Below are 18,158 nucleotides of genomic sequence, written 5' to 3'. Positions count from 1 at the left end.
CATGGCGCGGCAGACCTCTCCTGACCTGCCCACTGCTCCCCTCAGCAGTGTACTTCATCCATCTGCCTGTTCTGTTCCCCAATCTGTCTCTGGTGATTCCTCTCGCCGCCCCTGCACCTCTGGCCTGTACCCCAGCTCTGCATGAATAAATAAATAAATAAATATTTAAAAAAAAAAAAACAGCTTGATCACTAGGACCCTAACCTAGTGTACTAATTCTCAGATCCACACTGAAAAGCGGGCAGTTCCAGGCTCTGAGGCAAGTTTCACAAAAGGTTAACCTAAAAAGAGGAATTTAGTTACAAAGAAGTCAAACATACTTAGTTTGTGAGTGCCTCTTCAAAAGATTAGAAAAGTGTCATAATTAGGTTAGAGTCAATGACTGTTTCAGTAAAGGGAAAATCAGCCATCTGTTGGCCTCCTGGGCCTTACCTCTAACTCCAGGAGTAACCCATGCTGGCCCTCCCAAAACAAGGTTTTAAAAAAGACTACAATTCAAACACCTGTTCCTCAACGATGAGGAAGTCTGGAAATATAAAGCACAAAATGGAATTCTCATTCAAGTTTTATCATGGGTCATCAGGTTCCTTTGTCCTGAAACCAATCAAAGGGAACGGTGTACCTGCCCCAGTCCTGGGATATCCAAGTGATGTGACCTTGGGCAAGTAGCTTCCTCCTGGGGTTTCTCAGCCCAGTTGCAACATGAAGGGCCTGAACTCAAGACCGTAAAAGGCCCGGCCTCTAACTTGCCTGCTATAAGTTCTGTACAAAACCTGCCACCCACTAATGCAGTGCACTGGCCATAAGTGAGCCCTGATAATAAGCTCTGTGGGAAGCAGGAACCTTATCTGTTATCTTTTAGGTGTCTTAGAGTCCCCAGTCTCTAGGCCCAGAGTAATCACATAATACCTGCTGAGCAATACAGAGTCACCACACAGTGCAGAGCAGAGCATGGGACTGTCACATGCCAGGAAGCTCTCCCCCACCAGATTGTTCAAATATGTCAGATCTTGCCAATTCTAGGCTTTTAATAAAAAGAAGCACTGCACAAGAAGACAAAGTGTCTTGCCACCTCATGTAACAATAACTGAACACCGAGGTGCCAGGCATACTGCTCAGTTGTGGGAAAAGGGCGGACCTGGGGCTGGGGCTGACACACATCTGCTAAACTGTGTGATTCAGACTGAGTCTGTTCACCTAGGCTAGTGCCAGCCCCAGAAAGTGCAGTTATTTATTACTGAGGGACTTCTGCAACTTACCCCTTCGATCTCAGACCTCTTCTGACAGACTAGCAAGTAACTAGCGCATAGAGATAAGCGCTTGACTAGAATATCCCCCACACTCCCAGGGCTCTTCTGGGAGCACAGAGGAGGAGAAACACATGTACTGCAAAAGTTTTACTCATGCACACACACACACACACACACAGGCACATCTGGTAGCCAGTTAAGGCTGAAAACACATTTACTCCATTTGTCTACCCTAGTGATTCGTAATCCTGATAGTACATTTCAATTACTTGAAGAGCTTTAAAAATGCTGATGTGCAGGGCCCAGTCCAGACAGTTATATAAGAATGGGGTGGGAACAACAAATTTGGTGTTTTTTAAATGCTTCCCAGGTAACTATAAAGCGCAGCCAGCATTGAGGCGTCCTGGCTTCTACCTTCTCTATCTCTATGCCTATTTGGCAAATTTAGTGTCAGGTCCAGCAGATATCTATCTTAATCTTTGAAGAGCCCCCAAAATTCCTCTGCAATTACTTACCAGAGTATTCTCTGCACCATTAAGATAATTCTGTCACTGCCAAAACATTTTTGGCAATGAAAACCTAAACAAAAAGGGGGTTTCTTAACCCTCAAGTTAGTCAGTAAATACAATTAGCTAGGCCAGCCTATGCCGCAACCATCCCACTTACTGGAGGCCTTGCTGTCATGAGAGATCATCCTTTTCGGGAAGCTTCTCAACTCCTCAAATTGAGTTAATTTGTCCCTTCTCAATTGCCCTACACACTTTGCCTCACACCGATGGCTCCTTACAGCTTTAAGTATTCTCCACTCCCTCCAAAGCTCTGCACTCACCCACCCCCAGGATCTTTCTCCTCTCTTCACCACTATCATCTTTCCCTTTCCAGTACACTCCCCCCCCCCACCAGCATACCCAGCATACTCCTATACTTCTCCTTTCCTCTCTCACAGCCCCCCCCCACGGGTGTCTAGACATTCTCTCTCTCCTCCCCCCTCCCCTACCTCCCCCTTCCCCCTCCCCTACTTCCACTTCCCCCTCTCCCCTACCTCCCCCTTACCTTTCTCCTCCCCACTCCCCCCTCTCTCTCCCCCTTCTTAATCCATCTCTGCCTCTTAGCTAATTCACTACTCCCCTATTGATCCCCTCCCCTTTCAACTGAACCTTCTGGCAATAGGAATCTCTGGTTAGCTGAATTCCATGTTCATACATCGAAACTCTTCTCCCAGGCTGCCAACTATCTTCTTCTCTATTACTTTTTCCCTAAATTACCAATGAAATCTGTAGCTATATCAAAATCAAACACTACAGAAATGTGTCAAGTAAAAAGAGAGTGTGTCCCCATGCCCCTAATCACTCTAGAATCACTCAAGAGTACTATTTCATACATACTCTTCTAGACTTTACCACGTGCTCGTAAACATGAGCATATAAAAGGCTTTTCTTGCTTGCTTCAGAGATGAGAGTCTATCAGACATATTATTTTGCAACTTGTTTGTTTTTTTTTTTCCAAAGATTTATTTATTTGTGCATACAGAACACGGGCACAGGCCAGAGGCTCAGGGGCGGCGAGAGGCTTCACCAGAGACAGAGTGGGGAGCAGAACAGGCAGATCGATGAAGTACACTGCTGAGGGGAGCAGCGGGCGGGCCAGGAGAGGTCCGCCACGCCATGCGGTCACCTATGGGGCAAGCGGGAATCGAACCCATGCGGAAGTGGCCCCTAGTTTCTCAGTGCTGTGCTTCAGCCCGCTGCGCCACCAGGGAGGGCCACTTGTTTTTTTGTTTGTTTGTTTGTTTGTTTTTTAATTTCTAACAATATAGTGGGAGCATCAGTAAATGAATAGGGATCATCCTCCCTTTTAAAAGCTGCACAATATTACACTGATTTACCATTTTGCTACTAGTAGACTGATTCCCAGCATTCTCTAGTCACCAATATTAATGCTATAAATGTCCCTGCAAACAACACTTCACCCACGAGCATTTCTACGGTAAATATTTATAAGTGGGTGCATGGCTGGCCCCAGAGTTAGGTTGTACTCACCAATTTTTGACTGTCTTTTCTCAAGTCCTTCTTGATTTCAACCCCTTTGTATCATATGATGTAGAGGACATGCTCTTCCCTGCAGAAACTCATTCTTCTCTTGGAACTCCTACTTCCTGGATGACTACTTGACTGGCCTCAAAAGTAGGCATTCCACACAATATTTTTCTTCTGTCCTTTCACTAGCCTCTATGATGTTCTGGCCTTCTACGCCTTCATCATCTCTAAACAAATGCCTCCTAAATTGACCTTTCTAGCCCCAACTGCATTTCAATTGCCTGCTGGACATTCCAGTCTTAATGTCTCCAAACTTGAAATTCAACAAACCCCAAAATGAACTCTCATGACCTTTTCCTCTAAACCTCAGTTTCCTCATCTGACAAAGGATCGGACTAGACTTAATTAACTGCTTTTTATTTGCAAGTGTAGTATGCACTTGATGCTGTAAGCAATAGAAATTATGACACAGACCTTGCATTCAGGGAACATACAATCAAAGGGAAGGGGAAGACACTTAAACAAGCATGGAATACAAGGCAGAAGAAAATGTAAAAATAGATAAGACCAGCTAGCTCTGGGTAGGAGACTTGAAGAAAGCTTTAGGGGACATTCGGACTGAGCATTGAATGAATGATGACTAGTGTTTCAACAGGAGAAGAAAAGAATCTCTCTGGCTGAAGATACAGTATAAACAAAACAAACTGGGGAGCATGGCTGTATACTGTGCACATATGCAAAATATTTCAGAGAACAAAGCTGGAACGAAAGCTTCACAGTCAAGATCATAGAGATCCTGGACCATCCTATCATAGGGGCTCGGGTTTCCTCTAGAGGGTTTATCTAGCTGCCAGCCCCAGCCTAAGTGTCAACGCCAAGTGATTGATGATAGTAGTTGCCTAAAATGCTATGCTGAAAAGGTTTCTCAATCTGCATGGAGACTCACTGGGAAAGCATGCCTAGGAAAGATTAGCAAAGTCTGCTCAGGGCACCAAAAGGTGTAAGCATAAGGTGTAAGGCAACAGGGAACTATGGAAGGTTTTTAAGTGAGGAAATGGCATGTTCCAGTATGTGTTTTACTTCTGGCTGCAGCGCAAAGAATGGACAGCAGGAAGACAACTAGAGAAGGGAAGATCAGTCAGAGGCTGCTGATGACGATGATAATAAACAGATGAGTTAGGGCTGAGGAATCAAAAAAAGAAATGGGAGACAGTGAAAGATAAGAGTCAAGATGACTCAAAGACTGTAATGGTGGAAGGGAAAAGGGAGGAATAGAACAATGTCAAGGTTTCAAGGAATTTAACCTTGGTCATTAGATGGACTGTAGAGCCATTAGCAAGATAGGCACACTGAAGGAACACTCAGAGTCCTCGCTTTTCAGTTCAAATCGTCCAACCACTTTATGTAAGATGCACAGCTCACAAGAACCCTTGAGAACTCAAGGGAGAAAGCACAGATATGCAATGCTTAATGGTTGCAGCTTTTATATAATGCTAGATATGAAACTATCATCTGTCCTTTTCCCATATTATCAGAGAAATGTCCACAATACCTACTCCTAAAACCTAGAGGCTAAGAAACCTTTCTGTGTTCATGCTCTCAAAAGATGATTCTGCCCATTTAGACAGCACTTTAAATTTACAAGGCATAGTCACGCACCTTACTTCATTTGATCCTCATGCTGACCCTATGAGGTGGGAGGGGCAAAGAACATCCTTAACTTACAGTCATCACCCACACTTAGCAAGCACTTGCTCTACACTACACACTGTTCTAAATACTTTCCACGTAGCCAGGCATTTAATTTTCTTAAGAATGCCACAAATAAGATACTATTATCCCCATTTTAAAGATAAGAAAACAGTTCCACAGAGCTAGAAAACTGCAGAGCTGGGATTTGAATCTGGCCAGTCTGGTTCAGAACCTGCATACATAATGTTTACATTATATGACCTATTAAATAAGACTGAGGCACAGAACAGCTACCTGACTAGACCAAACTACTCAATTTTGTCAACCAGATGAAACGTATAGCTATATGGTACAGTTCTAGCTAACACTTAATCCAGCCCACTTTCTACCATTGTGCATTGTTTTCCAGATGGCAAATAACACTGACCTTTTTCTTCTCTTGCCTTTGTTACCTCTGTTAGACAAAGGTTATGGGTTCTGATATTGGTTCCTTGCCCTGAGCCTCATACAACTGTTCATGACGTCAGCTATATCTCTAACTGAATAGGTCACATTTCCAACCAAGAAACATCTTACAGCAGATCACGCTGACCTGACACACACTTCACGGAGTGCACATTTCTCCCTGGATGACCTGCTCATGGCAAATAGCAAGCAGCCTTGGCACTGAAGCCAGGCTCTCTGAGGAAGGGCAGACATGAGGGCAGAAAAACACACTCACAAAGCAGCTGCTTTACAGTCAGGTAGAGAGGTATCCTAAAGCCGAGGGGTACTCATGATCAAGGCTGCCATAGTCAACAAAGATCACAAGATTTCGGTTCTCTGCTAGTAAGCAGGAACAAAAGAAGAGTTCCTCTAACATGGGAATGGTTAGGGGCAGACGGAGGCCATGTGTGGTATTATAGACAGACAGCTTCTAGGTAGCTGTGAGAGTTTGGGCAAGTCACTACTCCCCTCTGGGTCTCAGTTCACGTGTCTGTAAAAACAAGGAAGGAGCTTAACTAAATGATTCCAAGGAAAAGGGGAACTTAACTAGATGATTTCTAGGTTCCTTTTAGCTCTGACTTGGCATCACGCTGCCATTTCAACAACCTGAGGGAGCACATTGCTAGAGTACATTAACATTTTAGTCAACCAAAAGAGAAATCAGCCAAAACCAAGGTTTCCACAAAATAAAAATGACTTCAGGGCCCTCCCTGGTGGCGCAGCGGGTTAAAGCACAGCACTGAGAATCTAAAGCCACTTCCACATGAGTTCGATTCCCGCCTGCCCCGGAGATGACCACATGGCGTGGCAGACCTCTCCTGACCCGCCCGCTGCTCCCCTCAGCAGTGTACTTCCTCGCTCTGCCTGTTCTGCTCCCCACTCTGTCTCTGATGAATCCTCTCACCCTCTGCATCTCTGGCCTGTATCCCAGTTCTGTATGAATAAATAAATAAATCTTTAAAAAAATGACTTTGGTGAAAGGCTGTAGAGAAGTAACACGCAGGCCTTAGCAATGTATCTTGAACACAAAGTATGTTCAAAAACGTTACAAGCGGTAGGACTTCTATTTTCCAGCTCCGGCAAGAGATAATGGAAACATACTGCAACTTCTTTGTCCTAAATTCGCTTCTTTTCTGCCTGTGGGAAACAGGTTCCAATTTTTTTTTAAGGACTTAATTATGCATACAGAACTGGGGTGCAGGCCAGAGGTATAGGGGCAGTGAGAGGATCCACCAGAGACAGAGTGGGGAGCAGAACAGGTCGATGGACCAAGTACACTGCTGAGGGGAGCAGCAAGCGGGTCAGGAGAGGTCTGCCATGCCATGTGGGTCACCTCTGGGGCAGGGATCGAACGCATGCGGAAGTGGCTTTAGCTTCTCAGTGCTGTATTTTAACCCCCTGCGCCACCAGGGAGGGCCCAGGTTCCAATGTTTTTTAAAAGTCTGAAGGGAACCCCAAAGGGTCAACGACACCAACTGTCAATGTTCACGGAACATGAATAGAAAGTAAGAACCCAGTCTTAGAAAAAGCAGTGAGGAGAAAACATAGGTGGGAGGAGCCAGCATTGTCAGCTCATGATGAAATGACAGTGGAAAAAGGGGATTAAAAAAAAAAAAAAACAGCAGGTGCAGGCCATGGCATGCATGCTGTTTTTCAGGGCAGACCCAAAGCAGGGAGTAAGAAATTTGGGAAGATGATCTGAGCCTGCTTTGCGTCCCTGTCCATCTGAGCAAACACAGCACTGGCATTTGCGTGGCCAAACACCACTTGGTGTGTCAGGACCCCTTTGTGTGACGCAGCAGGTTTGCATTCTTCTCTTCAAATCTGATGCAGCCTCAGCCCAGAAGGCCAGCTGGGAGAGCCTAAGCCCAAAACACCACCCCTCCCTGAGAACCCCGCCCAGGCAGAACTGCTACAGGGCAGGGTGTGGGGGGTGGTGATCCATTTTCTCAGCCTAGTGGCCAGAAAGGCCACAAGCAAACACAACATGGGCTTGGCATGGTTAGCTCCCAGGGCTATTCCGAGGAGAGCTGAACTGGAAAGTCCAGGGAGCAATATGCAGATCCAAAGGTAAAGCAGCTCCATTTCTTCAGGGCACCCTGATATTCCTGGTGGGCCTGGGAGCCCGGGAAATAGAGAGCAAAGCCCACGTGAAACAGCATAGCAGTGGCAGCCCAAGAGGCTAAGTGTAAATGTGCTGGAGATAATAACGCACTTATGCATTTGACCTTCAGCAACATTCCTGCAGGGCACACAGAATAAAGTGCAGTGGAGAGAATAAAGAGTGAGCACAGGCACACTCTCTCAAGTGCCTGGAACTTAAAAAAGGAAATTCTTAACAAATGCAAACTGACAAGGAACAAGTGGTGATATGAAGAGGACCCTTTGTTATGATCTCCCCTAAGTCTTGGACGGAGAGTGACCTTCCACAAGCTAGTTTCTATGGGTTGCTGTTTCTTTGGGTTGCTGTTTGTTTTAGAAGTGCCCTCCAAGCCAGCTCTTCCCAGGGAACCAGGATTATTACAGAAAACATGTCCTTAGGCTGCTTAATTCTCTCACCTCCAGAACCAAGGAACTGCCTATGTACCCAGAGTGCTTGGGAAAATGCCTGGAGGCCTTCCAATGGTCTTGGTGGGTTAAGGGGGGGGGGGAAGGCTATAAAATCACATGACCAAGGCCTTCGTGCTAGAAGCCTGCTCTTAGAAGGGGCCTTCCTGCAGCCACAGCAGCTTAGGTCCAGGAACAGAGATTAGCTGGTCTGGAAAATGAGAGGGTTACCATATCCTGGAGATATAGGGCTATTTTATTTTCTGCCCATTTGCTAATGTGCAAAGCAAGGAACCAGGAAAGTTTACTCCCCAGGTAGCATATTTCCACAACATTGTGCTGCTCCTTCAGCTAAAATACTTGTCTACTTTAATGCTGCCTCGCTCCTAGGAGCCCTCACAACAGCCCTTTCTCCTAACCCTGGCAACAGGTGGCAGTGGAGAAAGTTGCACTCCTCTAGCTCAAACAAAATTCACGAAAAAGTGAAAAATCAATGCACGCACCTGTTTCCGCCATTCCTTTCTTATCGTTGTCATGCACTCACCAGTTTCTCAAACTGCCAAGGTCAGGACTGCTTACAGCATGTTTTGAGCTAATGGATGGAGAGCAGCACGAATGAGGCCATGAGGTGCTGGGAAGCCAAGAGTCCTACAATGACAGCCAACTTCCCAATCCTCAGAAAGGAGCTCGGTGATTTAAGGTGACTTTGAATTACCCACGAAGCTGCTCTCAGGCCCCAACAGTTAGGCAATCCTGCCCTACAGAGATTAGGGAGACACTCACCTCACGGAACACATCTGCTTGTCCACTGCATGAAACAAAGATGCCAGGAAAACTCTGCTTGGTTGAGATCTGTAAAGTTTATCCCAACATCAGACAGCCCAGATCTCACAGCCATGATGATAATGATGATGGATCCCACCGTCACTTTCACCATCTTCACTGCTAAATTCTACTGAATATTGACTATGAGTCAGAGTCTATTTTAAGTAGTTTATTAGTATGTTTCCATTTAATTCTCAGAGCTGCCCCACAGAGTAGGTATAATTATTTCATCTTACAAATGTGGAAACGTAGGCTCAGAGAGGTTAAGGAACTTGCCGAGGGTTACAGAGCTAGTGATAGTATCTGAAGCCAGGTCCTTACTGTCCTCACGTCTGTCTTCTTGGCCAGTAGTATGTCACTGCTGTCTTACCATCTGTAGCAGGAATATTACTACTATGACAATTATTGCATGCTCACGAAGAGCCATAACTGCTTAATGGTTGATTTAATTTATTTTATTTAATCCTCACAACTCCCTTAGTTTAGGTGCGTTTATTATTCCCATTTTACAGGTGAGTGAAACTGAGGCTCAGGGCAGTTAAGTAACAGTCAAAGGCTACATGGTGATGAGGCTCAAATATAAACCAGGACATGTGGTCCAAAGCGAAATCCACTAAGCTGATCCTGCATTATGAAAAGGAGGCATTTCTACTGCCCTACTTAGGCAGGCTCCCTGCCGTGTTCCAATCCAAACCTACAGGGTCCCAGGGAGAAGCTGGAAAGTCAGTGCCAACGAAGAAGCCTGGCTACTAGCCCTTCCCTGTACATGCCAGCAACTTGAGTTGGACTAATGTAGGAAGAGGATCAAAACTCATTCTAGAGGTTTCTCCTCACCCCCATTTCCCCTCAACCTGATTTCTGAAGAAAGCACCTCACATCTAGCAGCCTCTACTAATGCTCTGCCCAGAACATATAATAAGTGTTTACCCAAGGGCTCCCAGAGCCATACTTAGGGCCTTAATGTGCAATCTGGCTCTGGGCCTTATTTAATCAGCACCTGAATGAAACGTCTCTTTGCTAGCAACAGCCAGAGCTCAGTCAGTCAGAGCCTTTCTGCAAACACAGCTGGTCAATTGGCAAAGGCGGTTCAATTCACAGGCAGCATACACCTCGAATTTATACCACTGCTGATGTGTGATGGGTAGCAAGACTGCAGGCATCAGAGTGGGACTGGAGTGGGCTCAGACTTCCTTTTTCCTCCAGACCACCTCACTTCTCCCTCCTCTACCCACCTGAGCACCTGTCTAACAGGCATAACTTGGAGACTGCCACACAGACCAAGTCTCTCTAACTTTCCTGGTCCTGCCATTCATTTCCATCACTCCGAGCCACTGGCTCTGAGGACAAGTTTCACTCTCCCCTCCCTACCACTGGCATTTCCTCCAGAAGCACAGAGACCCCAAACCCTCCTGTTTAGGATCCCAGACCAGCAGCAGGTCCGTGTCCCTTGACACACATTCACGGGAGATGGGTAAGCTGTGCCCTGCTTAGCTGCAGCTCTGTAGCTGGGAAAAAGCTGACTCAAGAGGGAGGACCACTGCCCAGAAAAGGAGTCCCCCTCCTCAGTTCTTCAGATGTCATGGCTGCCTTGAGGGACTACCTTGGAGGGAGACTAACCCTGGGGATCAGCAAGTTCAAACCCAGGTTTCTGGGGGGCTCTGAAACCAAAATCTGGGCAAGAGGTATGGGAAAGGCCGCCTACTCACAGACAATTGGGCATCCTCCACTAATTAGAAACTGATGAGGGTCAGAAGATGCTTTCTACAACTTACCGTCTCACATTAGAGTGTGAACCTCTTAAATGAAATAGCAGTTCTTGCCATTTCCTTGATGGCTATCCCCCCTCTGAGGGCATGGACATTTCAAATCCTAGACGGGATTGTTTTGGATTTGGGAATACTCTGGAATGAGGCACATTTGCAGGGGGTGTGTCAGGGGAAAGACCTGGAAGCCAGGAAGAAGGAACAGGACAAGGAAAGGGAAGGCAGTATCTCACTTCATCGGTTCTATGATGGACCTGGCAGAGGCGGCCACCACGCCAGGACTCACAACATCGTCTTCTGGTCACAGGTGGCAGGCCTGCTATCTCCTTTCCTTGATTTTAATGTCTGCTCACACTCATCAGTGCTTTGTGTGTCTGCCCTTGCCAGTGTGGGCCCTCCACGGGACAGGAAACACAACCCCCTAGCTCAAAAACCCCTTATTGAGGATTCATGGGCAACTGCAGTTTGCTTATCAACGGCCCAGAAATGACGCGAGCATTCCTCGAGTTTTACTTGGCTTGCCAAGGGAGAAAAGAAATCTACCCCTCCCTGGTAATAAAATGTGAATGTCTCCAGGTTACAGTTATGACACTTTGTTGTGAAAGAGAAAGTGACTCTGTGCCCTTGCACTTTGTTTTTGCTTGTCCCATCTTTTTAGTTTCCAATACAGATTGTTACTTAGGCCTAGGATGCCCTTCCTTTTAGTAACACGCAATGAACTCCTACACATTCATTCACACATGAGCACCTACTGTAAGCTCGGCCCTACTGGCGCGCTAGATGAAGAAGCAAGACATACAAGGATTTCAACTCTTGTGGAGCTAACATGTCTCCTTCATGCAACAGCTCAAGTATCCTGCCTCAAGGATGTTCTCCTTAATCCCACTAGGGAAAAAAAATCCTCTGCCCCCGATGCTTTGTTAAACCTTGTTACTGTACCTGTCAGGTTCTAATTTAGTTGATCTGTTTTCCTGCCTATTTCATCTAACAGTGAACAGCATGAGCATAAGCAATGGTTCTTTCTTATCTTGAATTTCCAGTGCCTGCTACAATGTTTGACACTTAACAGACATGTGATAACTGTTTGCTGCATGGATCAAGGAGGAATAAATTCACATGAGTATGTAAAACTAGAGTCCTAATGCAAAGACTTGGCATGCAACTATGAGGCCATAATAGCTCTTATTAGTATCTGGAGATCTTTAGGGACTAGAAAGAAGGGAAGGAATACGGAAGGACTGGCAGGAGACCCAACTGCATTTCTCCAATGATAAAAGTCCTCATCACCAAAAAGCCACTGCAATTTCAATTTCAATGCAACCTTAAAATCCACCTCACAGTAACCTGGGCCCCTCAACATCTAATTTCAGCTCTATTATTTAACACCTACATAAACACAGCCATGCTGTCAGAAGACAAATGCGCTGCCCACAGGCCATCCAGATTGCCAGTCAAGATGAGTATGTGAGCCAACTTCCCACCTAATACTTTAGCCAATATATGATGTCTCTCACACTGGGATCCACGGTACACCAGCAGCAGAATCACTCGAGAGTTTACAATACCTACAAATTCCCACCCTCGCCCTGTACCTTCTTAACAGTCTGTGTGGAGAGCCAGACAGCTACATGATAATAAGCTATCCAGGAAATCTCAAAGAAAGTTCAAGAATCACTCCTCTCCACACCCAGAATTTCTTCATGTCCTCTCAGCCAGTTACAGGCAAAGAGGAACACCTGAGAAAAATTGGCGGGGGGGGGGGAGCCCATTCACCACATGGATGTCTACCCAATCACCACATTATACACATTAAATACCTTACAATTTCCTTTGTCAAGTATACTGCAATAAAGCTGAAAAAAGTAACCAAAAAGGAAAAAAAAAAGATATGAAAGACCAAGGGTGGTGGAGAAACCTGGCTTTTCTTGCAAAGGGTATCTCAATGAAGCGTGATAACAATGAGCTACCCACTGAATGCTGCAGAAAGGAAAAAGAGACAGAGTGAGTCTAGACTTAATAACATTTTGAAAATGTATATGCTATTAAAGAAGCAAAAGAAGAAAGAAGGCACGTCCAGGTGTCTACCAAAGGGGGGAGACCAAGATCCAACAGCATAATTTCCTCGCTGGGATGAAAGGCAAGCAGTTACGTTGGGCAGAGAGGGGCTGCCTGCAGTTCTAATAAGCAGCTCTTTGTGATGGAAATGCAACAAAAAGATGGGTGAGCTGGAGCTGAAAACATCTCTCCCCAATTTCAGAAAATAGCAGAGTTTCTTAATGGGCACAAGAGATGTAGAAACAGCTCCCAAGAGACCTCAAAGGGAGTACAGATAGGGCTCACCAGAGGAAAAAGCAAAAAGGGAGGGAAAAAGTCAGCGCCATCAGTCGGTCCGTCAGCATTGTCCGGGAACATATAAACCATGTATGTTTATTATGGTATTGTATCAAGCTCTGCAGGGAGTTAAAGAGAAAAAGGCACTAATCCTTTCCTCAACGTGTCCCGGATAATGGTGGGGAAGGAACAAACACACTAAAACATGTGACCCAGACAGAAGTTTACATAGTTACCTATGTGCACACAGTTTGAGGCGTATTCAGAGAGTTAGGAAAGAAGGACAAATGTTGCACCAGAATGCCTAGACTAACTGGAGACCGGTCAGGGTTAGCTGGCAAGACTGTACAGGATAATCTTCAGGAGTGTTTCCCAAGGGGCGAAACACAAAGCAAATCCCATGAAGATGGCAAAGGAAGTGGCACAGTATGGCAAAAAGACAAAAATCCAGGGAGTCTGTGGCTTACCCTCCCAACCCCTAACACCCCCACCCCATCCCCCTGGCAAGAGCCAGCAATATGCTGTTGTTGAAAAGCAAGCACCAAGCTGGGTTCTATATGCACGTGCACGGCAGCACGGGCTGGGTGGGGTCTAAATCTTTCCTCTCAGCTGATGAGGGCGGGCCCGGCTTCTGATAAGAGCCACAGCAGGATCATTTTCTTGGCTGTGCATTAGAAGGGTGTGGGGCATGGGCAGAGATCCAGAGAAGAGCACCGCAAATGATTAGAGGAATGGATTCTGATAGCTCTACAAAGAGGTGGAAAAGAATTGAGATTTTTGAGCTTCTGAGTCAAAGGTAAAAAATAAAACCCTGGTCACCTGCCAACTCAGGTCTGTTTGTCCAACTTCTCTGTTTATGTGACCACATAGTTATTCAAGAAGTTGCATGCCATATCTCGAAAGTGGCCCATTTCATGGAGAAGACTGAGACAGGAAAAGGCTAAATAACTGGCTCAAGTTGCCCTAGCAAGCATGAGCAAAACTAACATCCTAATTTTAAACACTGGGGCTAACTATGGGTTTTGAATCCCCCAACTCATGCCACTTCTCTTCATAATGAACACCCCCCCCCCAAAGACTGCAACTATGAAAAAGGGGGAAATTCTCTGCATATTTCCCCGGGGGGAAAACATACAACAAAATAGGATGTCGTGCCTCACTGCCAAGGCCCACATAAACAACCCTGCCTACCTCTCTGTATTGATGACACGGGCCACCTTCCATCTGATAAACTGTCGGCAGATGGCTGCTCCTATCGCTGTACCCATTACCCACCAATGTCAACTCCAAGCACTTACAGTGCTCCAGACAACAAGTGGGCGTGAGGCCGATGTGGCTGGCCTGAAGTCTAAGAGGGTATGCTAGTGGTGGGCAGACGGGCAAAAAGCTTAGTTTTCAAATCTATCAAGTTTTCTCTAAACCAAAGCCATCACTGAACAAATGGAGCCTACCAGCACGCATTCTGTGAGCCCCCAAGGGTGTCTCAAAAAGCTTGAGAATGTTCTGAATATGTGCCATTCTACACTTATAGAAAAAAGGGCGAGAATAAGAAAGTCAACGAGTGAAACAAAAGCCGGTAAGTCCTGTTTGGTGGCTATCACGTTTCTAATATCTTGGAAAGAAAACAGAAAATGAAATAGCAATGGCACTCCATAAAGGACAGGGTGTTCTCAGGGTGTACCCCAGTGGTTGGGGGCTCCAGGGTCCACAGCAGCAATTATCATCTGCCAGTCCCCCATCTGGATCCAGCTGCCTTACGCACATAGACAAGCAAGGTTAAATTCAGCGCCTAATCAGGAGATGTCAACACAGACACATATAGAACCAAGAGGAACTAATTAGACAAGACTTCCAAAATGGAATCTTTTGATTAGTTCCTAAGACAGAGACAATGTAACTGGAGGAAAGGAACAGAAAGGGCCACTAATTTAAGACCACCATTCTATAAAACAATCAGTGAAATTGGCATTTTACCATGCAGTTGAGAAACTGGATTTTAGGACTTAAATAGCTATAAGAATCTTCCTGCTTCCCACTGTGGCAGCTCATTTCTAAAGCCACATCTGCCACTAACTTGCTGGGTGATTTTTTGTAAACAGCATAATCGCTCAGTAAACTCCTTCCCCGTCACCCCTACCTGTATAAATTGCATTCGCAAGGGGACTAGCCAGGCTTGAAGAAATAGTTACTAGTGTAATTGGTAAATCCCACAGACATTCAGCAAGGGATTTTATTTAACAGTGGTGTGTTAACCTTGGTGCTTACGGGTCCAGAACACCCTCCACCTCGCCTGCTTCAGCTTCCATGAGAGCTGGTGCTGCTTCCATCACACAGATCTCTACAGAAGTGAGAAAAGGCCGAAAAGAAACCCAACGGCAGGAGTATTAATCAAGAACAGAACTTGGACACCAGATCCTGCCTTTCCTTATGCTCCTCACGTTGGCAGTCAGCCAAAGGCAGCAGGGCCAGGATGAGGGTCTGTGTGACAAGGCCTGTGGAGTAAATATTTTACAGACTGAAAAACAGGAGATGGGGAAACTAACCAATTTCCCAACAACTCCTCTATTCCTAGCCTAGACCAATACTGCCTTTGTTACAAACTCACACTGATTCTGAGGAGTGTGGTCTTTCTATGAAGCCAAAATTGAGTCATTCTGTGGAGGGAGGCACATCACTGACGTTTCTGCTAAGTTATCCCTTTCATTCCAGGTCAAAGTCTGCCTTTCCTCATCGGGACCTCCAAAATCTACAGAATATGCTACCATAACACAGCCTAATTCAGCTAATTCACTTGACAGAGCACTTCTTTATACTCAAATTGCCCCTGTCAGAATGCAGATGGTCATAGGAAACATTTTAATATCTTTCTCCAAGTCCATGCTAATCAATCATAATGCCAAATAAGATAAAGCATGTGAAAACACCCTGTATTCAGTAAAGGCTAGATAAACACCACGTACATTAACCACACTTATTATCAATATTCATTGCTACACCAAGTCAGGAAACCATCTCCAAACATCTGTTGTTAATTTTTTTTAAGGATTCACATCACCTCTTAAAAATCCCTACACTCCTGCTTCCCGGGAAGTCATTGATAAGGTATGGAATGTTCAGTTCATCAAAGGCTAGATGACAAAGAACAGAGATTACCAGTGAGTGGACACAAAGCAATGACTTGGAGGGGCTCAGAAATCCCTCAGCAGGACTCCCTCTCCATCACCCCCTTCCATTCAGGGTTTAAGCTAAGTACAGGACAATAGAAAAAGCACAGAGGACAGCAATCAGTCCATGGTCCCCTCAACTTCCAACACTCTGCAGCAGCCAAACCCAAATGCCATTATTATCTGTACATCTCCCCCAGGGTGACTGGGCAGGTAGACTTCACTGGAAAGACATGGGGAGCAAAAAAGGAACAAGGGTGAAACGATCTTTAAAAAGACCACCTGACCTCAGCAGCAAAAAAACTATGTTCTTTTTCCACACAAGGAGTTCAAAAGCATTTCTAGAATAGCTCTGTTGCATCCTGGGCCATATTTAAGGAGAAAAGCATCACAGAACAGACCGTCCAAAGCTAGGCATGCAAACCTGCCACCTTGTTTTGCAGGTGGGAAAACTAAAGCCAAGGAAGAGTACTTTCCCCAAAGTCACACAACTGATTAATGCCAGAACTAAGTCTCCTGAGTCTTCTAAAAGCCTTTAAAAACCTTTCCACTAAAAACTACAGTGCTGCCAGGTTTGACGTCATCACATCAGCAGCAGCCCCAGTCAGGCTGAATTTAGTCCTTTGTTGACCTTCTAGATATGTGGTTGCCAGAGGCCTCAAGACCCCTTTGTGAAAGAGACACCCACTGACCCTCACCACCTGCCATCCCCAAAAAGCACTCCTGTCCCGAGAGCCTCACACAGCCGTGGCTGAGATGTGTTGTTTCCTCTCATGAACAAAAAGCCCATTCATAAAAAAAAGAGAGAAAGAGGACTGGCTCAAATTTACACAGAAGGTCTAGCTGGGAGAGCCCTGGGCTTCCTGTGAATGGCATCACTTCCCAAGAAGCCCTCTCAGAACAAACTGCTGCCCACTCCAGCCCTGCTCGATGCCCATCAATAGCAGCCTCTTTATTCAAAAGCTGCCCACACCTTCCTCCCACATCTGCAAGGCTGGGAAGGGGCTTGAGACCATTCACCTCATTGCCCAGACTGGAAAACTGAGGCCACGAATTTGCACTCCAAAGAGTTGCTAGGAACACAGAGGCAGCAACACGTAGACAGCATCCCAAAGGTCAACCTCAGCTTCTTCAGCCTGGCCATGCCATGGTTTAAGACCTGAAGAGAGTGAGTAAGCTTCCCACACTGCTGCTAGTTTATCTTTTGGCTGCAGGCAAGCAACCTCCTCCAGTCCCGCCAGGACTAGAAATGGAGATAATAATCTCAACCTTCTGCCCTACACAGGATTGTCACCTCATCTCCTGAGAATAACCTTATACAAACATAAAAGTAATAAAGATGCTAATGACAGGTTTCCAAACTGGACCTAAATAAAACACACCAGGTTTCCACAGCCTGAAATCTAAAAAAGTTTTTTTTCCCTCTCTCTTCTTCCTCCTCCTCCATGATTTTATCATTTTAGAACATCTCTCCACAAAAGCTGAGTACAGAAAGACAGTCTCACTCTTGGTCCTCACCCAGATTATTTTTATGTATCTGGCAACTCTCCTCTTCAATCCCATTTGTTTTTCTTAGTACCACTAATGGGAGGTGAAGAAATCAGCGCTCCCACTTTCTCTCTCTCTCCCAGCCCCCCCCCTCTCTCCCCACCCCTAGACCATGGCTACAGGCGATAGATTAAGTGGAAAGATAGGGAGGTTGTAAAAAATAAATATCCTCTGACCATGGCTAGAGATCACAAATCCAAAGCAATGCCTATTTCAGAGTGCAATTAACAGTAGGTGGGTGCTGCTTCAGCGCCTCAGTATTCAGAGGCAGAACTCGCCCAAAGAACATGAATTCCTAAATGAACGTGTCATTAAGAGAAATGCAGAAAATTATTTCCCCAAAGTACCACAGTGGAGATGAGGAAACTTATGTGACCACCTCCAAGAGTGTCACCAAGCAGCTGGGAAATTAACTACAGCTGAGGGCACAGGGGTTGCGTCCAGTCCCCAGATGGAATTCAGGAAAAGGGCAACCTGGCCTGGGCTGGATTTCCTGCCAGTGGAAGGGCAGGGCTG

The 18,158-nt window shown here is 45.7% G+C and overlaps 1 protein-coding gene across 4 annotated transcripts in view; it reads right to left on the bottom strand.

Moving 5' to 3' along the window:
* TMEM164 (transmembrane protein 164) overlaps positions 1-18,158 on the bottom strand; it is a 145,143-nt gene that overhangs the window by 124,314 nt on the left and 2,671 nt on the right. The gene's annotated exons all lie outside the window — the stretch shown is intronic.

This window comes from Condylura cristata, unplaced genomic scaffold, assembly GCF_000260355.1.
Source record: "Condylura cristata isolate star-nosed mole 26May11 unplaced genomic scaffold, ConCri1.0 scaffold00019, whole genome shotgun sequence".
Classification (NCBI taxonomy): domain Eukaryota; kingdom Metazoa; phylum Chordata; class Mammalia; order Eulipotyphla; family Talpidae; genus Condylura; species Condylura cristata.
Note: the sequence above shows the minus strand (reverse complement) of the source record. Positions and strands in the feature narration are given on the sequence as shown.